This window comes from Lissotriton vulgaris, chromosome 3_1, assembly GCF_964263255.1.
Source record: "Lissotriton vulgaris chromosome 3_1, aLisVul1.2, whole genome shotgun sequence".
NCBI classification, from domain to species: domain Eukaryota; kingdom Metazoa; phylum Chordata; class Amphibia; order Caudata; family Salamandridae; genus Lissotriton; species Lissotriton vulgaris.
In genome coordinates, this window is record NC_141689.1 from 925482824 (window position 1) to 925501416 (window position 18593).

General features: G+C 46.9%; 1 protein-coding gene across 1 annotated transcript in view; it reads left to right on the forward strand.

Annotated features, from left to right (window-relative positions):
* Positions 1-339: 339 nt before the first annotated feature.
* LOC147727223 (annexin A1-like) overlaps positions 340-18593 on the forward strand; it is a 137914-nt gene continuing 119660 nt past the window's right edge. Inside the window, exon 1 of the mRNA XM_086961273.1 lies at positions 340-577. The gene's annotated coding sequence lies outside the window, so the exon portion shown is untranslated. The remainder of the gene's footprint in view (positions 578-18593) is intronic.

Sequence of the window (18593 nt, forward strand, 5' to 3'; positions counted from 1 at the left end):
TGCTTTGGGTCCTAATACAAGCAATCAAATTGGGGCCCTTCCCCTGGCTTTTAATTAAACAAATATATACGGCACAAATAATATGGATGCAGGGGGCCCCTGCGTACCAAGGGGCCCGGTTTCACTGTGCCTGCTGCAACTTCGACAGCTACGCCCCTGGCTTTCTACATTCCTCTTCCGTATGTTAACACACTGCTGTCTGTTGCAGAACGAATTTGATACAGTCTTGCATAGTCACATATGTTGCTTAAAACAGCGATAAGATGCCTTTAGACTGTAACAAAGTTCTTGCTCCATAAACATTGTTTTACAAAGAAGTTACCAGAACGGTTGCTTTACGAAGAGGGCTGAGCAGCACAGCCCCGAAGCATTCCTCCTGCGTGGGCTGGGCTGGGCTGGGCTGAGTCATTTCCTCATTAACCTCTCGCCAACTGCAGCCAATCACTGGAACGAGAAAAGTAGACTTTAGTTACTAGGTGTGGTTTCCCGTCCGCTTCATCGACTAAAATCTGTAACGCAGCTCTTTTAGCGTTCTACCTCCTCGGCAGTAACTTCTTGTGGCTTGCAAAGACAATTGGTAAGTGTCCGTAACGTTTTATTATCATGAGCTCCTTTAGTGTGTGATACATTAGAATTTGCAGTCGTTTCTGCTGCAGGTTTTTTTCTTTTTTCCACACTTCTTGGTTTATATCGGCTTGGAAGGCGTTCTTGCCTTCAAACCGCCATCAGCAAACATATATTGTACCTGCGCTGTTTTACCTCCGGTAATGCGTGATTTTAGACGGAAGTTGTCTAACTAGTACGAAAACTATTTTTTTTTCCATTGTATTAATGGAGTGCTTACCACCCTACCGTACGTGGAGTTCTGAAGAACTTAATTTACTTGCACTTTGAAACAAGGGGAGGGGCGGTTTGACAGAGGGTCCAAATAAATTGTTTACGTTTGGGGGTACGGGCGACAGACTATATGGCAGAACAGGTCCGAGCCACAGTGGGGTTCAGAAGGTCCTGCACGAACACGCCGCCGTCTGTGCTGGTAGGGGGGGCAGGCTGCCTCCAGCTTAACTCTGGATTGCAGTCGATGTTCCTTATTTGGAAATGTGACATTCTTGCGGTTTGGGGAATGTGCCAATGTTTGGTTAACTGTTTCTAGGGAGGGGGTGCGTCATCTGAAAGCCGGAAGTGCGAGATTGTTCTTTTGTCTTCGAGACTTGTGGCGTGAGCTTTCAGGGTAGGCAATGCAGCCCGATTTAAAATGGACTTAAAGGTAATACCTGGAAGGGAACCTTCAACCGTCCTCTGCATCACGTTTAGACCAGTTTGGAGTTACCGTTGAAGATGAAAAAAGCCACTCCTTTCAACCTGGCTGCGTTTCACCTGGGAACCGGTTTTCCAGGCAGCCTGGGCTGGGGAGTGTTCTGTGAAGGCGGAGACCCCGTACGTTAGGTGTGGCCGAAGTGCGGGGGTTATTAATCTGCACTCTGCTATATTAGCTGGAAGGGAAACTTTACCCGTCCTCTGCAGGGGCGTAGCTTGGTCGGTATGAATTGAGGGGGTGTGACCTTCAGATTTCCCAACAATCACGCGGGCACATCTCGTAAAACTACATTACACGAGAAGCAACGGGGGTGGGGGCGCTTTATGGGCAGTGGAAAGTGGAGTGCGGATACTTCGGAGTACCGAAAACGCCATATTTTTCAAACGAATCAACATTTTTTAAGGCCTCTAAGACACTTTACATTGCCCGACTTGAAAGCACTTGCACCCAACTACTTACTACAGAGTTCATTTTTTTAGAGATAGGCCCTTTGTCTCACGTTTCGACCAGTTTGGGGCCACCGTGAAGATGAAAAAGGCCACTCCTTTCAAGCTGGCTGGTGTTTCTCCTGGGAACCGGTTTTCCAGGCTGCCTGGGCGGGGAGTTGTTCTGTTAAGGTGGAGACCAGGCCCGGTTCTAGAGGGTGGGCCGGGTGGGCCGGGCCCACCCAAACTTTGGCCTGGCCCACCCAAACTTTGGCCTGGCCCACCCAAACATAACCCTTGGCCCTGGCAGTGACGTCAGCAAGGCCATCAGAATATGGCCACTGCAAGTTAAAACGTTCTTCGAATGTTATCTTTCTTTAGGAGTTGCGTGATTGGGCCTGGGCTCGCACCCCCAATCACGCATCTCCTAATAGGCAGGTGGGCTTTGTCCCCGCCCACTCGTGCAGGTACATTAGGGGCACTGCGAAGGGGACAAAGCCTTTCGTTGGAACTGGATTTGTGGATAATTAATTATTTTCTGCTGGTAAAGAGGAGTTTGTTTAACTGTTTCGTTTTCCTGACCTTCCTGACCCCTTGAGCTGTTTGTTTAACCGATCCGGCTGTGACAGAGTTCGTAAGGAGCAGGTAAGAGAATGTGTCACTATTGTGTTTTTTAAATCTGTGAGAAAGACATACTTAGAACGCCTTGTATATTTCATTTACATCGTGTGTTTAAATCGTTGGTATCATTCATGAGTGGTTCTGCAAGGATGCACGACAACTAAATGTCCAAATAACCTTAGGGATTGTTGATCTTGCTGGAGAGCGTTCTTTTTTTAGTTTGTAGTATTTAAATGCAATAGAACTGTAGTTAACGTGGATAGCTCAGTGGGTTACTGCCTTTGTCACAGAGATCCTTTGATACATAGGCCAGTGTGATCAAAGACGTGTATACAAACCAGAATGGTATAATTAGATTTTTTTTGTATTGCTAGTTAGTTCAATTTTCCCAGTATTTCATTATTCTATTGTTGCAATACAGAGTTTGGGCAGATATAATTTCTAATCAGTACAGCCAACCACTGGGGTATGCTTTAAATCCTGTGTTTGTGGTTCTCCAGACCCAACCCTCTTAATACATATTGCCCAGCAGCATGGATGAGATGTGATTCCTACACCTGGTAATCTTCATTAGTTTATGTGACATTCCCTATAGGCTGATTTGGATACTTTTATGAATCATTGTGTCTGCATAATGTGTGTGTGATGTACAGTACTGTGATACCCTACACTACGAGTAGCGCTATACAAGAAATAAAATGCATATGAGAGAGGGGCTATGGAGTGATGATGGGCTCTGTTGGAGGGTGGCAATGAGGGAATCCGAGGGGGGCATCATGAGGGGTGGAGATACGGAGAGATGGAAGGCACTGGTGGAGTTTGTTTGTGAGGGAGTCTGAAGAGGAGGTCATGGGGGAGGGGCTTTGTAGTGATGAGAGGCACTGGTGGAGGGTGGTAGGAAGGGATTCTGAGGAGGAGGTCATAAGGGGGAGTTGCTTTGGAGTGATGAGGGGCACTGGTGGAGAGGTAGGAAGGGAGTCTGAGGAGGAGATCATGAGGGGGAGTTGCTTGGAGTGATGATGGGCACTGGTGGAGGGTGGTAGGGAGGGACTCTGAGGAGGCGGTCATGAGGGGGGTTGCTTTTGAGGGATGGGCACTGGTGGAGGGTGGTAGGGAGGGAGTCTGAGGAGGAGGGCATGAGAGGCACTGGTGGAGGGTGGTAGGGAGGGAGTCTGAGGAGGCGGTCATGAGGGGGTTGCTTTGGAGTGATGGGCACTGGTGGAGGGTGGTAGGTAGGGAGTCTGAGGAGGAGGTCATGAGGGGAAGAGGCTACGGAGAGATGAAGGCCAGTGTTGGAGGATGGCAATGAGGGAATCCGAGGAGGGGGAGGTCATGGGGAGGAGCTACGGAGAGATGAGGGGCACTGGTGGAGGGTGGTAGTGGAGGAGTCTGGGAGGAGGGTGGCAATGAGGGAATCCGATGAGGTCATGGGGGAGGTGCTTTGGAGCGATGAGGGACACTGGTGGAGGGTGGCAGTGAGGGACTCAGGAGGAGGTCAATGGGAGGAGGGGTTATGGAGCGATGAGGGGCACTGGTGGAGGGTATTTGTGTGGGAGTATGAGTAGGTGGTCATGGGGAGGGGCTTTGGAGTGATGAGGGACACTGGTGTGGGGCAGGTAGGGAGGGAGTCTGATGAGGAGGGCATGACTGAAAGGGGCTAAGGAGAGATGAAGTGCACTGTTGCAGGGTGGTAGTAAAGGTGTCTATCGAGTAAGAGGTCGGTGGTGGGACACCAATAAATACTTTTGCACCGGCACTATAATAGACCCTGTAATGCTTTTGCTTATTTAATTAGCAGTTGGGTCATTAGGGCCACTGTGTAACATATTTTAAAGTGTGTGCTAATTATATTTACTCTTATATTCAGGGTTTTCAGTTTGAAGGTGATTTTACAAATCTTTTTAGTGGGATTATGGAGAATGAAACCAGGTGGTGCCTGATATGGGGCTGGGGACCAAGGTTAGCTCTGAGTTAAGGTGCACGGTAGAGAGATTGTAGAAAATTGATGATCAGGCCTGGAAGGGAGTGTACTGCAGAGTCTGGCGTCAGATGGAGGTATTAATGAAGAGAGATTCTCTCTGAAGGCTGGCATCGAGGCAGGCTGAGTAGTGTTACTTGCCTGATACTCCCACCTCAGAAACCTCCTCTGCCCATCAAAAGGACCTTACATGGGGATCAAAACACTTTTTGAGAGTGTTAACGATTGGAAAGAGATTTGGAAAATAATGGAGGGCCCTGAATCTCCTTCTTATCCCCTTCTATCACACGCAGGAGTACAGTTTTTTCTATTTGTAGGCTACCTCCAGAAGCGACACATTGAGCCCGCAGTGGCCCACCCAAATGCGCCCTTGGCCCACCCAAACAAAAATTCCTGGAGCCGGGCCTGGTGGAGACCCCGTACATTAGGTGTGGGCAATAAAGTAATAATACTAAAACTGCGTTGGAAATGTTTGCAACCTTGGTCTCAAGCAGCCCGCGTAAGGATGGTGCTGCGTCATTGGGTTATGCCATTTTCATATTGAATTTGGCGTTTGTATGTGGTGATGCGCCGGACTTTATAAACTTGGCGACTATGCACTTGCCTGAAGTTGGGGAAAAAACCGAAACGTAGGGGCCGATTAGCTAAAGCGCTTGTGTATCGCCAGTATTAAAGCAGCATTCGTGTATAGCTGTAGGCTGTTGTGAATGTCCCAACACAACGTGCTTAGTTCAAAGCGGGCACAGATCTTGCTAGATGGATCTACTAACTTGAGGCAGGCTTTAAAAAAAAGATGGCTAGAATTTGTAAAGGCATATAAGAACTTGAAATGCTACGTACTCCAAAATGTATTTGTTACTGTGTCCCATAATAGACACAAACATACTTCTTTAGTTACACATACTTCACAACATTTCAGTTCTGGCGACATGTATTGGCTTCTGCTATCCATATTTTTCCATATGAGAAACGATAATCCTGTGTTTTTTTGTTGTTCATAATAAATACATTTGTATAGATTTCGCTCAGTAGTTTCTCTAATATTTGTAAGTAAAGGGGACGTGTAAGTGCAGTGTACCTCAAGTCATGGTAGCATATGCCATCTTCCTTGTGAAGAAAAGTTTTGTTAGTAACTGCTCGGTTTGATTAAAATGAAGCTTGAAGTAACTTGGATCACCTGAGTGAGTGCACGTGACTCCTCGAATGTATGTTATGGTTTAAACTGCAAGGATTGAGATCTGATGGCCTGGAGTGATGTAAATGTAAATGGAGTGATATGGCAGTTAGTTTGTCTTTAGGCTGGCACGTGTTGGAAGTACCACAGTGTGTTCTGGTCAAAGAGCACCTCTGCCATAGAAAACAAAACGAAGCAAATCCAGTTGTTCTAGCTTTGGCAGCCAGTTGCCTGAACCTCATACAGAGGGGCACAGGACATATGGGGGCTATGCGCCCAATGGTGATGGTTGAGGCCTTTTACTCCTGGTTTCCCAGGGCACGACTTATTATGGATCCTGAGCAACTGGGTCAAGTACCCCTTCCACACTTGACTCTGTGGTTGCTGTGGGCTCAGTCCAAGGTTCCTTTAATGGGGGAGGGATGAAGTGTTGATAAAGGTTTGTGAACATGACTCATAACTGAAAGTGCAGTCTGCAAATCGGTGTCCAATCAGATACTTAATTTTGTATGAAAGAGAAGTTTTTTATCTTACTCTACACATTCAAAGAAATAATATTTCTATGGAACAACACAATGTGCTTGATGTCTGGGCTCTAGTGTTTCTGACAAATCCCTGTCCTACCCTAGTCCTTGCTATGTGGTTGGGATTATTCCCCATTCACTGTTGACCGCATCCAAAGAATGCTTACTAGTAGGCCTTAGTCAAGACTTTCCCTTTGACTCATAGGAATCCGTCAAGTGTCTATGGTGCCGCAGCACCTTAAGCAGTGATTCCCCAGGGTCCAACAGGCCCTATTTAGGTCTACCAGCTAATGCAGCACAGAGGCCTTCAGCATAAACTCAAAGTCCTCCTGGTCTGTCAGGGGCAGAACCTGTTGCACAGGCTTGACCCACCGGTCACCTCTTCTGTTTTTCTCTAGCAACAGCTTGATCTTTGGCCAACACAGTACCAGCAGCCCCTCCTGTAATATAGGGTTGTAGCAGTTCTTGCGGGCAAATCCCAGATTGTTCCACTGCAGTCACCCTCAACACGGTGTCCCCTCCTGGCACATGCGGTAGGAGCTAAGGCACGAGTCGTGGCATGATTGTTGGCATACAGGGTCACTGCAACAAAGCTGAACGGACTTGTCGCTTGATGCACAGCTTTGTCCACAGCGGCCCTCTTCTGACTTATGTTGGCCCTGAATCAATCCTGCACACAGGCTTCTACCCGATCGATGCACTGCCATATCCTCACACCTTGCACAGAGTTCTCTAAGTAGAGCTCCTCACTGGACCTTGCGCCCTCCAATGCTTTACTCTTTCTGACAGGTTACATTATCTTGGCAAGCAGACAGGCACTGGTCTTGGTTTCTGTGGGTTATGTTCCCTCACCTAGCAGGGAAACTAGCAGGCCTTGGCCTCAATTCTGGTCACAGGCAGAAATCTTGCAGTGCTTTCCCTTCACTTGCCACACATCTGGCTGCCTGGCAGATGACAAAGTGTGGGGTCTCAACCTCCCCTACTTATTGTCCGTTTACAGATGTCAAATGTGATTTTGGGTCTGGGTCTTTGAAGTTTTATGTTTCGGTGTTGCTTCTTTTGAAGTGTACACTTTTCTCTTTTCTTTGCACATGAAAGTCTGTCTGCCCCAGCAGGAGAGATTCTATAGTTGATAGTCCCACAACGCAGGCCTTGGGAGTGACTATAGTGAACACCTGTGTCAGCCACAGTGATATGTTAATCAAAATGTTAATCCTGGGCTCCCACCCCTACTCTGTATGGTTCCCTTATCCCGATTTTGTTCCTGTGATGTGTCCAGGCCTCTTCATTGTGAGCTCTGTGAATCAAAGAACACCCTTATGAAATGTACAGTGGAAGTCTTTCCCTTCTCTCCAGTGTGTGTTCCTCCCTTCTCTCTGGAATGCAGGAATCCACATTTCTGTCTGGGGGGATTTCTCTCCTCCTCCTGTCTTCACCAGACCGGCCTGGGCGTCCCAAAATGGAACCCTTGGTATTCTATGTAATGTACTCTTGCAGGCACACCTGCACCCGCTGTACATGCACAGCACGCACACTAACCAGTACGGTTAACTTCATGTACTGTACCACCCCAGGTGCACACTCATCCAGTACATAGTCACTGTTAGAAATGGGATTTCTGGTTGGCTGAGGCTTGTGCCAATGCCAGGCAGAAACCACCACTCTAGTCAGGGTAAGGGGAAAACACATTGTAGGTAACCCCTGCTCACACCCTTGGTTGCTTGGCATGAGCAGGCATGCTTCTCCCCAAGGCAATGTGTAAAGTATTTGCATTAACACTCAGTGACACACTACACCAGTTATTATATAAATATCTTTATATACCTTGGGTCAGACCAAAACGGCAGAAGGATGCACATACATATAAATAAAGGTACTTCAAAAATCCCTGGCTCTCTTGTGATGTTTGTCTTATTCAGTTTTCTCAGCGAAAAAAACCTTTGTATGCTCAAATTTCACCTTGAATGCTCGTTGTATATAAAAGAAAAATAAACGGTTAAATTCTCTTGAATGCTAAACTCTCGTCGTCAACATGCGGCAAGACCCTTTAACCAAGGTACTCGTTTACTACTCAATGCCGTGTTGCACACAAGATTTCCTTCCCCAAAAAGGGTGCTCCTTTACAATGCCCCCGCAGTACCCTGAGAACACCACGAAGGACACTTCCTTATCTATTGTCTGCGCCGTAGCACGGGACGTGCTCGCTCTAGAAATGACCCTCTCCTCAAAGATGCAGCCGTTAACAACGCATCAGTTCACACAACTCCCCCAGCGCCGGATTTGGTCCCCGGGTAGGGCCCGTTACCATTTATTTATTTTATTTATTTATTTAATTTAATTTATTTGAATGCTATATAGCGCATAGCTACCCTCTGGCATCCGCGCGCTTGTCCAGAATGGAAGCAAATGGCACACAGGCAGATACAGCGGCATCAGATAGGGAAGAGATGGGTTTTCAAAAGTTTACAAAACTTAACAATACACGGCTCTGAACGCAAATTCAGAGGAAGCGCATTCCAGAGTGTGGCAGTATTAACAGAGAACCTTCTCCCACCCGTGCGTGCCCTTCTGACTCTAGGAATTTTCAACAAATACTGTTGATCAGAGCGCAAAGCTCTGTTAGACTTATAGGGCACAACTAAATTCCTCAGAATGGGAGGCCCCTTATCCTGACGCGTTTTGTGCGCTATACAAAGCAACTTAAGTTTAATCCTTTCCCGCACCGGGAGCCAATGCAGCGCCTTCAATGCGGGTTTGGCTGACTGCATCCTAGGCGAGCTCGTAAGAAGCCTTGCAGCTGCATTTTGGATTTGCTGAAGTTTATTCAGCATTGCTTCAGGGGAGCCCAGGAAGATGGCGTTACAGTAATCTAACCTAGATACAATAAGCCCCTGAATAAGCAGCTTCTTCGATGTCAACGGAAGAAGGGGCAAAACCTTCCGAGCTGCACGGAGGAGCGCAAAGCAGACTCCTGCCGTTCGTTTTGCCTGGGTCCTAAAGGAGAGGTCCTGCTCTAACCAAACCCCAAGACTCTTGATCTCCTCTTTAGGACTGGGGAGGTCGCCTAGACAACTGGGCCAAACAGTTGCGGGGAGTGAGGGTCCTTTATGCCCTAGCAGCATTATTTCGGTCTTTGACCCGTTCGGTTTTAGAGCTGATTCACACATCCAGGTGTAGACTTTGCTCATGCAAGAATGCAGCCCATCTGTATTTTCCGTCAGCTGGGATAGAGCCACCACCAGCTGAGTATCGTCAGCATAGCTGACAATTTTAAAACCAAAAGGGGCCACCACATCCTCCAGGGGGGCCATATACACATTGAATAATGTGGGGCTTAGGGATGAGCCCTGTGGCACACCACACTGGAGGGGGATGGATGTCGACCGTTCACTGCCTTCCCAGACCTGGTACGACCGGTCGCTAAGAAATGACGTAAGCCATTTCAAAGCCGCACCTGTAACCCCCAACTCTGACAGCCGATGGATCAACACTTGATGGTTAACGGTGTCGAAAGCCACACTGAGGTCCAGGAGGATCACTGCCACTGACCCTCCTGAATCCAAAATGCTCCTAGCTTCTTCCACGACTGCCAGCAGGGAGGTGTCAGTGCCCTGACCTGGCCGAAATCCAGTTTGCGAATCACGCAACAGGCCATTGGACTCCAAAAAGTGGGAAAGATGACGATTTACCAACTTTTCAGCAATTTTACCGAGTCCCGGGAGCAGGGAGATGGGCCTGAAATTAGCCAAGTCAGAGGGATCCAGACTCTGCTTTTTCAGGAGGGCTTTCACAACTGCTCTCTTCCAACTAGGTGGTACCAGGCCTTGGGCCAAGGAGGCATTAATAAGATCCATGATAGGGTCAACAATAATAGTTGACGCCTGTTTCAGGATCCTCATAGGAACCGGATCCCTAGGGGAACCGCTCTTCATGGAGCCCAGTACTTTACGGACCTAGTCTGCTGATACTGGGCCAAAAGCTTCCAGCTGAACAAGAGCGCCCCTAGGTTGGCTACCAGCGCCTGCTCTCTGGTCCACCTGAGGCAGGGCACTAAGAATCTTATCTATTTTAGTATGAAAATAGTTTGCCAGCTCCTCACATTTGTCTCCTGGGCTGTCGTGGGTTACTGGGGGCTCGGGAACTCTAAGGAGTTCCTTAACCACTCGGAGCATTTCTCTTGAGTAATTCGAGGAGGTATTGATCCTCTCCTCAAAGAATTGTCTTGGTGCGGCGAAGAGCAGCTTTATACGCTCTTATCGCTGCCCGATATTCCCCTCGACCAGCTTCCCCCCCCCCCCCCATTCCCTCCTCCAGGCCCGCTCCAGCTTCTTACAGCCCTTCCTCAATGTTCTTAGCTCGGGCGTGTACCAGGGGGCAGAGCCCATTCTCTTCTCTCTTTTCAACACTCTTCTTTTAGGAAGGATGACATCTAGGGAGCTGTCAGCCACTGATCGAAATTCACGTCGGCCCTTTCTGGATCAAGAACTGGAGAAGGGCGGGTACATTCCAGATTGGTGATCCAGTTATCCATCGATAACCTGGACCAAGCTCTTTCTAAGGTATGAACACTAGGAGGGGGGGGGGTGACCATTGCTTCCCTTTGCCAGGTTAAAGGGACCAAAAAGTGGTCTGACCACGGAAGGGGACAAAAGGGCATAGCCCTGAGAAGAGGAATATTGGTAAAAATCTGGTCAAACAGGTGGCCCTTAATATGCATGGGCCCCGAATGTATCAGATGCATCTCAAAGGCTTTGAAATCGCCCTGCAAGTCTGCCGCTACAGAGTCCGTAGGGTCATTAAAATGGAGATTAAAATCACCCTGCGCCATAAAGTTGGTAGTGGAGGACGCTGGCAGCGTGACTGTTTCCATCAGAGAACTGAAGAAGTTACCCACGCTACCCGGAGGGTGGTATATTAATAGGCCTGACATCGACAACGTAGATGAAATCCGCAAAGAGAACTGACAGCTCTCACAGTCCAACACCCCCCCTCATTCTGAGCTCTACACAGATATGACTCTCCATATATAATAGCAATACCACCCCCTCGCCCCACAGGCCGATCTTGATGTTATATTAGGAAGCCTGGGGGGAGGGCCCGTACCATATCGGCCCTTGAGCAAGATGTAATCCACGTTTCCGTCAGGAACAAAATGTCTAAGGCATGGTCCTGGATAAGGAAATTAATTTCTAAGGAGTGGCTCGGGAGGGATCGGCAATTCAACAGGGCCATTTGGAGCCCATTCTTTCCTTTAGATGACTGGCACGAGTGACATATCTTCCATCCGAGGAAAGGTTTGACCCCTTTGTAGATGTACTTACAGGTCGTATTTTTCGGGGGCCGTAATGCCATGACATCCTCTCGGGTATAGTTAATCTCGTTTCAGGTGGATTGACCAGAGGTCCTGGCCCTGAGCCCATCAGGGCCCGGACGGGCACAGACGGGCTGGACTCTGGCGTGCTCACGCTGCGCGTTTGCATGGCCACCTTAAGTACCTGTCCACCATGTTCAGGGAACCACTAGCACGCCAACAAAGATGGCGCCGCCGGGCGTGCTATTCTACCCCCAAAATGGCTGCCGGTCGGAGAAATGCGAGGGAAGGGGACCCGCGAAATGCGGTGAGTTACTTATTATTGAGCAAGTATGCGAATGTGGGCAATATAAAAACAGGGGTAAAGCCAAAGAATATCAACTAAGATACAAAACAGGAATTTAAAAAATACGCAAGTTGCCAGAATTGTATGAGCCTGCGAGCGCTATCTGCAAAGTGCTGCTAGATCGTCGCGCACCTTTTAATCAAGACAGAGCCCCGGGACAGCCCACCTTAAGTACCTGTCCACAATGCGCAGGGAACCACTAGATTGCCAACAAAGATGGCGCCGCCGGGCGTGCTGTTCTACCCCCAAAATTCCTTTCTGATGTGAAGGGGCTTGGCAGTCCGTGCGGGTCCCATGCTTTGATTTCAGCGTCTTTGTTGAGGAGCGAGGAGACGCCCCACGTGCTTCTTCCTATCCTAGCGCAGCTTCGGCCCGATGAGCCCCCTGTGTTGCTAGGTGACGTGCCGCGTTGAGTCCAATCTCAGCGCGGCTTTCCCCGGACGTCTGCACTGGTTGGGACTGGTGCTGGCGAGGCTTCCTCCTTTTCTGTACCAGGCCGGCAGCGGTGAACTTACTCGGCACAGCGCCCCTTGTATTCTGTCCTCTGCTGGCAAGGTAGTCTTCATGCTAGACACCAATTGTGCTCCGACACGCGCACGAGCCTTGGAGGCAGTCGGTCTTCTTTTTTTATTATTATTTTTTTTTTTAATTGAAGTCCTTTAGTGTCATTGCAAATTAATAATACAAAAAACAGAATTCATCATATAACATATCCAGCCATCAAATACAGTCATCAATTGGTTTAACTTTCATCCACAATGTTCTTTATACAAATTAATCAAAGTAAAATCCCCAAATTTGTATCAAATTTTCTTACATCCCCGACCCTCAAAGCATAACTTTGCTCGCTTTTCCTGACTCGCTGCATTTTCCGTAACCATTCCTGCATGGATGGGATCTGTTCTGCCTGCCAATTCTGTAGTAACAAAGATCTAGCCACTGCCATTGTAATATACACTAATTTGGCCAGCGGGTCAGAGAGCTTGAGATCCGGGTCAAAACCGTAAAGCATCAATTTGACATTTAAGGGAATCATAATCTGATAATAAGTTCTTAAAAAAGCAAAGTCCGTAGGGTAAATTGGGCACTGACAAGGCAGCCTTTTCGAAGGCTTCACGATAGGCACACGCTGGTCACAGGGTACAGGTTATCTTTTGAAACCTTTTATCCCTGTGTTTCAGAAACAGGAGGCCAGCTCTACTCAGGCCCTTGGAGACTTTTGGACACAGCACACAGCAAAGTCCCTTCTTCAAGCTGGTGGTGGTGGGGGGAACACAGCAAAGTGTCTTTGTCCTCTTCCTCAGTGGAAACAGCAAACTGCAGGTCCTCCCCAGAACACACAGCAAGGGCAGTCTTCCTCAGTCTCATTGGCTGATCTTCTTGGGCATTGAATCCTCATTTGCAGAAGTGGTCTAATTTTACTGGGGTTTCAGCATTTAATTTTATACCCCAAAAGTATTTGTTCTTGCATGTGTGAGGGGTCCAGGATCAAGTCCAAACCAGTTCTAGGTGCCCTCTGCCAGGGCATGTCTTCTTCCTTTGTGAGTGTGGGCCAGGGCCATCTGACGCACCGCAGGAGGTGGAGGCAGGCACAGCCCTATTCAGACCCAAGTGCTTCTCCTCCCCACCACTCTACATGCAGATGGGTCTAGTCAGCCTAGTGCTGATTCACCCAGTCTCCTGGAGTCACCCCCAGCCCCTGTCAATCACAAACCAGACAGTCAGAACAAAAACAGGCAGAAGCACACAAAGGTTGAACCGGAAAATAGCCACTTTCTAAAAGTGCTATTTTCAAACACTGAATTTAAAACCATCTTTCCTAAAAGATGTGTTATCAAATTCTGAGTTCAGAGATACCAGACTTCAGCTTCCCATCTTGCGCTTATGGGGAGATATGCAGGTACACATGGGACACAGCATTCCCTATTCTGTCCAATGGGCAAGATAGCCTTTCAATAGTGAAAAACGAAATTGGCAGTATTTCACTATCTGGACATGTTACCCACATTAGAACATGTCCTACCTTTCACATACATTGCACCCTGCCCAGGGGGGTACCATGTGCCTACCATAGGGGTGTCCAATGTGTAAGACAAGGGAAGGGTCGGGCCTGGCAAGTGTGTACACTGGTCAGGACAACATGGTAGTTAGCAACTGCCCACAGGCACTGCAGTGGCAGGCCTGAAACACCATTTTAGGGCTACTCATGTGGGTGGCACAATCAGTGCTGCAGGCCCACTAGTGGCATTCTAATTACCAGCCCTGGCACACTCAGTGCACTTTACTAGGGACCTATTGGTAAAACAAATATGCCAATCCGGGATAACCATTAACGATTTAAAGGGAGAGCATAGCCAACAACCACAGGTCAGGAAAAACAAAGGAGGAAGAAGCAAAAAGTTGGGGGAGAACCCTGCAAAAAGGGCCATTTCCAACAGTCACTCTGTGCACACTATCCAGTTCTGTACCCTTTCTGTATTGTGCTATGGTATACAATTTGCAAATACACACTCTGCCAGTGCACGCACTCGCCATGCGCGCACTGCACAACACTTCACCCTTTATGTATTATCTTTCCAGCAAGCACACCTATGCCCCGCACATGCTTTAATTGTGAATACACTTCACAACCTTACATGTCTCATGTAATGTATTCCCCACAGGCCTATGTGTACAGCACAATGCACCAACCATGCTTGTACTGCACAGCACTGCTCTATCCCAGTACTGTACCCTTCCAAGGCAACATACACCCAACGCAGTCGCTACTCCTGCTTTGCGCAGTATTCTACATGTACCAGATGTAGGCCAAGTGTGTGAAGCACACAGCAAGGGGTACCTTTTGGGTGCTCGGGCATGGGTACCCGTCTTTTTCCATGCAGAGGACTCTTCCTTCCCAACACCGACCCTTTGGCTTTGCCAATGTTTGGCATGATTTTTAAAAAGTTTTACAGTTTGGGAGATGCGGTCATCAGTCTTTAAAGCAAAGCTACATTGTGATCTCAAAGCACACATTCGCATACCAGAAACTGGCACTTAATGGCCGTTCTTCTTGGGAAACGGCAGAATGCCATTACTCTCAGAGGAGTTAGCCAGGATTCTGCTAGTGGCCAGAAGAAAAATGTGAACGACACAATAAAAGCCCACTGGATGAAGATAGCGAATTTAAAGCCCCTGTAAGTAATTACATTATATATATATATATATATATATATATATATATATATATATATATATATATATATATATAGTAACCCTGTCTAGCGCGAGACCTTAAAATATTGTGGGTTCCCCCCCAATCATTAGGTTTAACAGTCATTGGGTAAGAATGACCGGTCCCATGTAGGGATCTTCACATGCATTATACCTATTTGGCTTGTACTAAAGGTGGAGACGCCCTTAACTTTATCCGGTATTGCCTCTTCTTTTATGAAGCACACAGAAAATATAGCCTCCGTTCCAACTTTAAAGGATAGTTTTAGAGACCTGCTTAGAAAAACTAAACCAAAGTAACTGTTGTATGCAATTTTATCGTTTGGTGATCATCCTGCAGACCAAAACCCTGAAAGGTTAAATTCTGTCTTCAATGACTGTACATAAAGAGCACAAGTATAACGTGGAATGACACAATTCTTCCAATTCTGCTGGTGGAATTAATAATTCGGCCCATGCCTACAAAGGGCCTCTACTTCTGTCTTGGACAAGTTTCTGTACAATGCCTCCACTTTGGTTCAGGGCCCTCATTTCTGTTTCCGTAATTTCTCTCCAGATATTATTAGGCCTGCCTCTTACGTTTTGCCTTCAGGAGTCCAGCGTAGAGCTGTTCTTGCAATGGAGTCTATTTATCTTCTGATGGTGTGTGTCCTATTCGTATATGCCTTTTTTCTCTTAATAAAGGTCCCATTACTTTCTTGCTTTCATCTGGTGAGCAGTTCCTGGTTGGAGATAGTTTGTAGATCTTTATAGGCGATGCATGGCCAGGTTAATATATTATTATATTGAAAGGTTTTATATAGGTAAGTTCTCCCTTGGTATGGTCCCAGAATGCTTTGAATCTGGGCATGCCTTGCAGTTCTGGGATTCTTGGTGACTAAAGTCAGTGGATATCTTATTTGGTTTTGTTTAGTAATCTTTTTATAGGTGGCAACTGTTGAATTGTAGCTGGGAACATCCGAATTGTCTAATATGTTGTTTAGCTTTAGATTCTATTGTATAGAAGCCAGCGCGATCTACATACAGAAGGTATGGCAGTAGTTTGCTCATTTTTGTTCTACAGGGGTACAGAGATGCCCACTGCTTTGATTGGTTGTCTGTTCAGATGGTAAACAGGCACCTACTCTTCTTTTGTGAGTGGTCCATGTGAAGTATGTTCTATCAGCTGAAGGATGAGGACATATATCACTGTAAAGTGGTACAAAATCATATTGCATACCCGTGCATAGATTCTGTACATGCTCGTCAATGTGTGCCCACTACGGCTATTTGGGAATGGTTTGATTCTAAGATAACTGTGTGCAGTGGCGGCTGGTGACATTTGAAAGTGGTGGGGCGGAAACTGATAATCATACTGCACCATAGCGAGCGAGCGTAGCGAGCGAGCCCGAACCCCCTAAGGAGGGTTCGGGGGGAATTCCCCCCGAGAAAATTTTGAAAAAATAGTGGAAAAACTGTGCATTTCCAAGCAAATTTGAGAAAGCAGGAAGGTTAATAAAGCTATTGTCAAAGTGCAGGTATTACATTATTAAAGAGCTGTCTGCCTGTGTGTTTATTTGGTGATTGTGTGAGTGTTGTACGAGTGTGTGTGTACCTGTGACTGGAGTCCCTGAGGCTGGGCACTCATGGTTTTGCCTCCTAACCACCACTGCAGGGGGTTTGTAGAGGAGAGTTTGCATTGGGAGGATGTACCTCACCCCGGACAACAGGGTGTAATATGACCTGCAGCTCGACAGACACTAAAAGTATACAAAAGTAGTAGAGACACTAGTACCATCAAGTGTTTTGCAATGGCCACTGATACATGATATTATTCTGTAAAAATCATAATAAAGTTATTGAGCTCTCAAAAGCAATCATTACTCTTGACACGTCCACACTAAGCACTCCAATGTGAATATGGTGGCACTGGAGACTGTGTCCGCTTCCCTTGCAAGAGGGCCACCTCTTTAAGAGAGCGCGAGGACGGCGGAGCGTTGGAATATAGATTATGGTCATTCTGCATGCTGCTTTTTCTTTCCACCACTGTTCCTTTTCACAGTGCCCACCTTGCTTGCGATTTACAACCATTCCACAACTGTCGAGGCTGTGAATCTTTGCAGTGCAGCATTTTATTTGGGTCCCACACTGGTTGTAGGGGGAAGAGTACACCCCATGAATGCCTACACTGTACTACTTGGTCTCTGTTACCTTCCCATATATCATTCCATTGGATAGGGCTTAGGAGGATAAAGAAATTGAAGACTTGAGAAGAAGACAGATGTCTAAAGAAGACCATTGGACACCCTAAGCCCACCAGTGTCTCAAACCAGCAGACAGCCTGCAGAAATATGTTGGAGGGGTGGTGTTATTTCAGAGGATTTAGCCCCAATACAGTGAGAGCGCATGCTGAGGTGTGAGGGGCTATTATTCAAGACATGCGTAGAACGCGTAGAAGGGTGTAGAAGGCTGTTGGCCCCAGACTGTGGGTTCTAAGAGGCCTGATCGGACCCCAGGCATGATGTATTTGATAGAGCCTGATTAATCGTAGCATCATTCTTTACTCTGGTCGCTTGATAAGTTCTCCAAGGGAGTCCTTTGCATTTTTTTTATATATGATGCAAACTCGTCCCGAATGTGTTAGAGCGCTTTACATCAGCACGGGTTCCATGTGGGGTACAAGATGCCTGCAGCAGTCGAGGGTGGAGGTGGGGCTCCTCTGAGAGATTTCGAGCAGGAGAGGCTGGGGGAGGTGGGCAGATGACTGAGTGCTTCACTGAAAACAACAGTTATGATGCACTGAATTATCACAAAAGATTCTGTTTATAGGGGTGGTCTGTGATTGATCATTGAGTTTGTACCTAGGCAGAATACTATACAAACTGACATGAGAAGTGGTGCCACTAGATGGACCACAGGGAGGAGGTTGCAGACTCTATGTAACATATGCTATTTTAGATGAGCACTACACCAGTACATTTGCAATCAACTTCATCACGGACGCCAGCTCTTGAAAGTTTCCCACATCCCCTCAACAAGTTGTGGTTGAAGGGAGGAAACCATTAAAGGCCAACCACAGGTAGAACTGTCAGATATATGTAAGGTTCACACCAAGCAATATTTCTGTAGAGTTAACTTACAATGTATAGAAAAATATGACACGATTTTCTATAGAATAAAACAAAGTGAAAAAACTAGTGTTATGGGAGAGCAGGCTATGACGAAAGCGGCTTCCTTAACTTCTTCAACTGCCTTTTAATGAAAAACATGAAACCCATATGTGGATAGCAAGCTAAAAATGATTTTCTCCAGCTATATTTAATTAGGCCCACAGTAGGTGATTGACCACCTTACTTAAGGTCATTATGTATGCGAAGAGTTCTGTGTCACAGCGCCGAGACACCCTCGGGTATTTGCGCGCTCTAAAAATCGCCAAAAATAAATAAAAAATAAATAAATATGCTACCTCCAGTCCTAAACTTTTTCCCTGTAAATTTTTGCTTTCAGGTGTGTTAATTCTATCTAGCAGGTTTGGTGCACTCATTGCATGACTACAGTATACACAATGCAGTAGGCTATCACACAAAGGTTCTGGAATGAAGTGTTCATAGTGACCGGATGATAGGAAATCTCCTTAGCCGGAAGCGAAAAATGAACTGCACAAGAACAGTCAGGAAAAAGTGAATCATGAAATGTCAATCGTT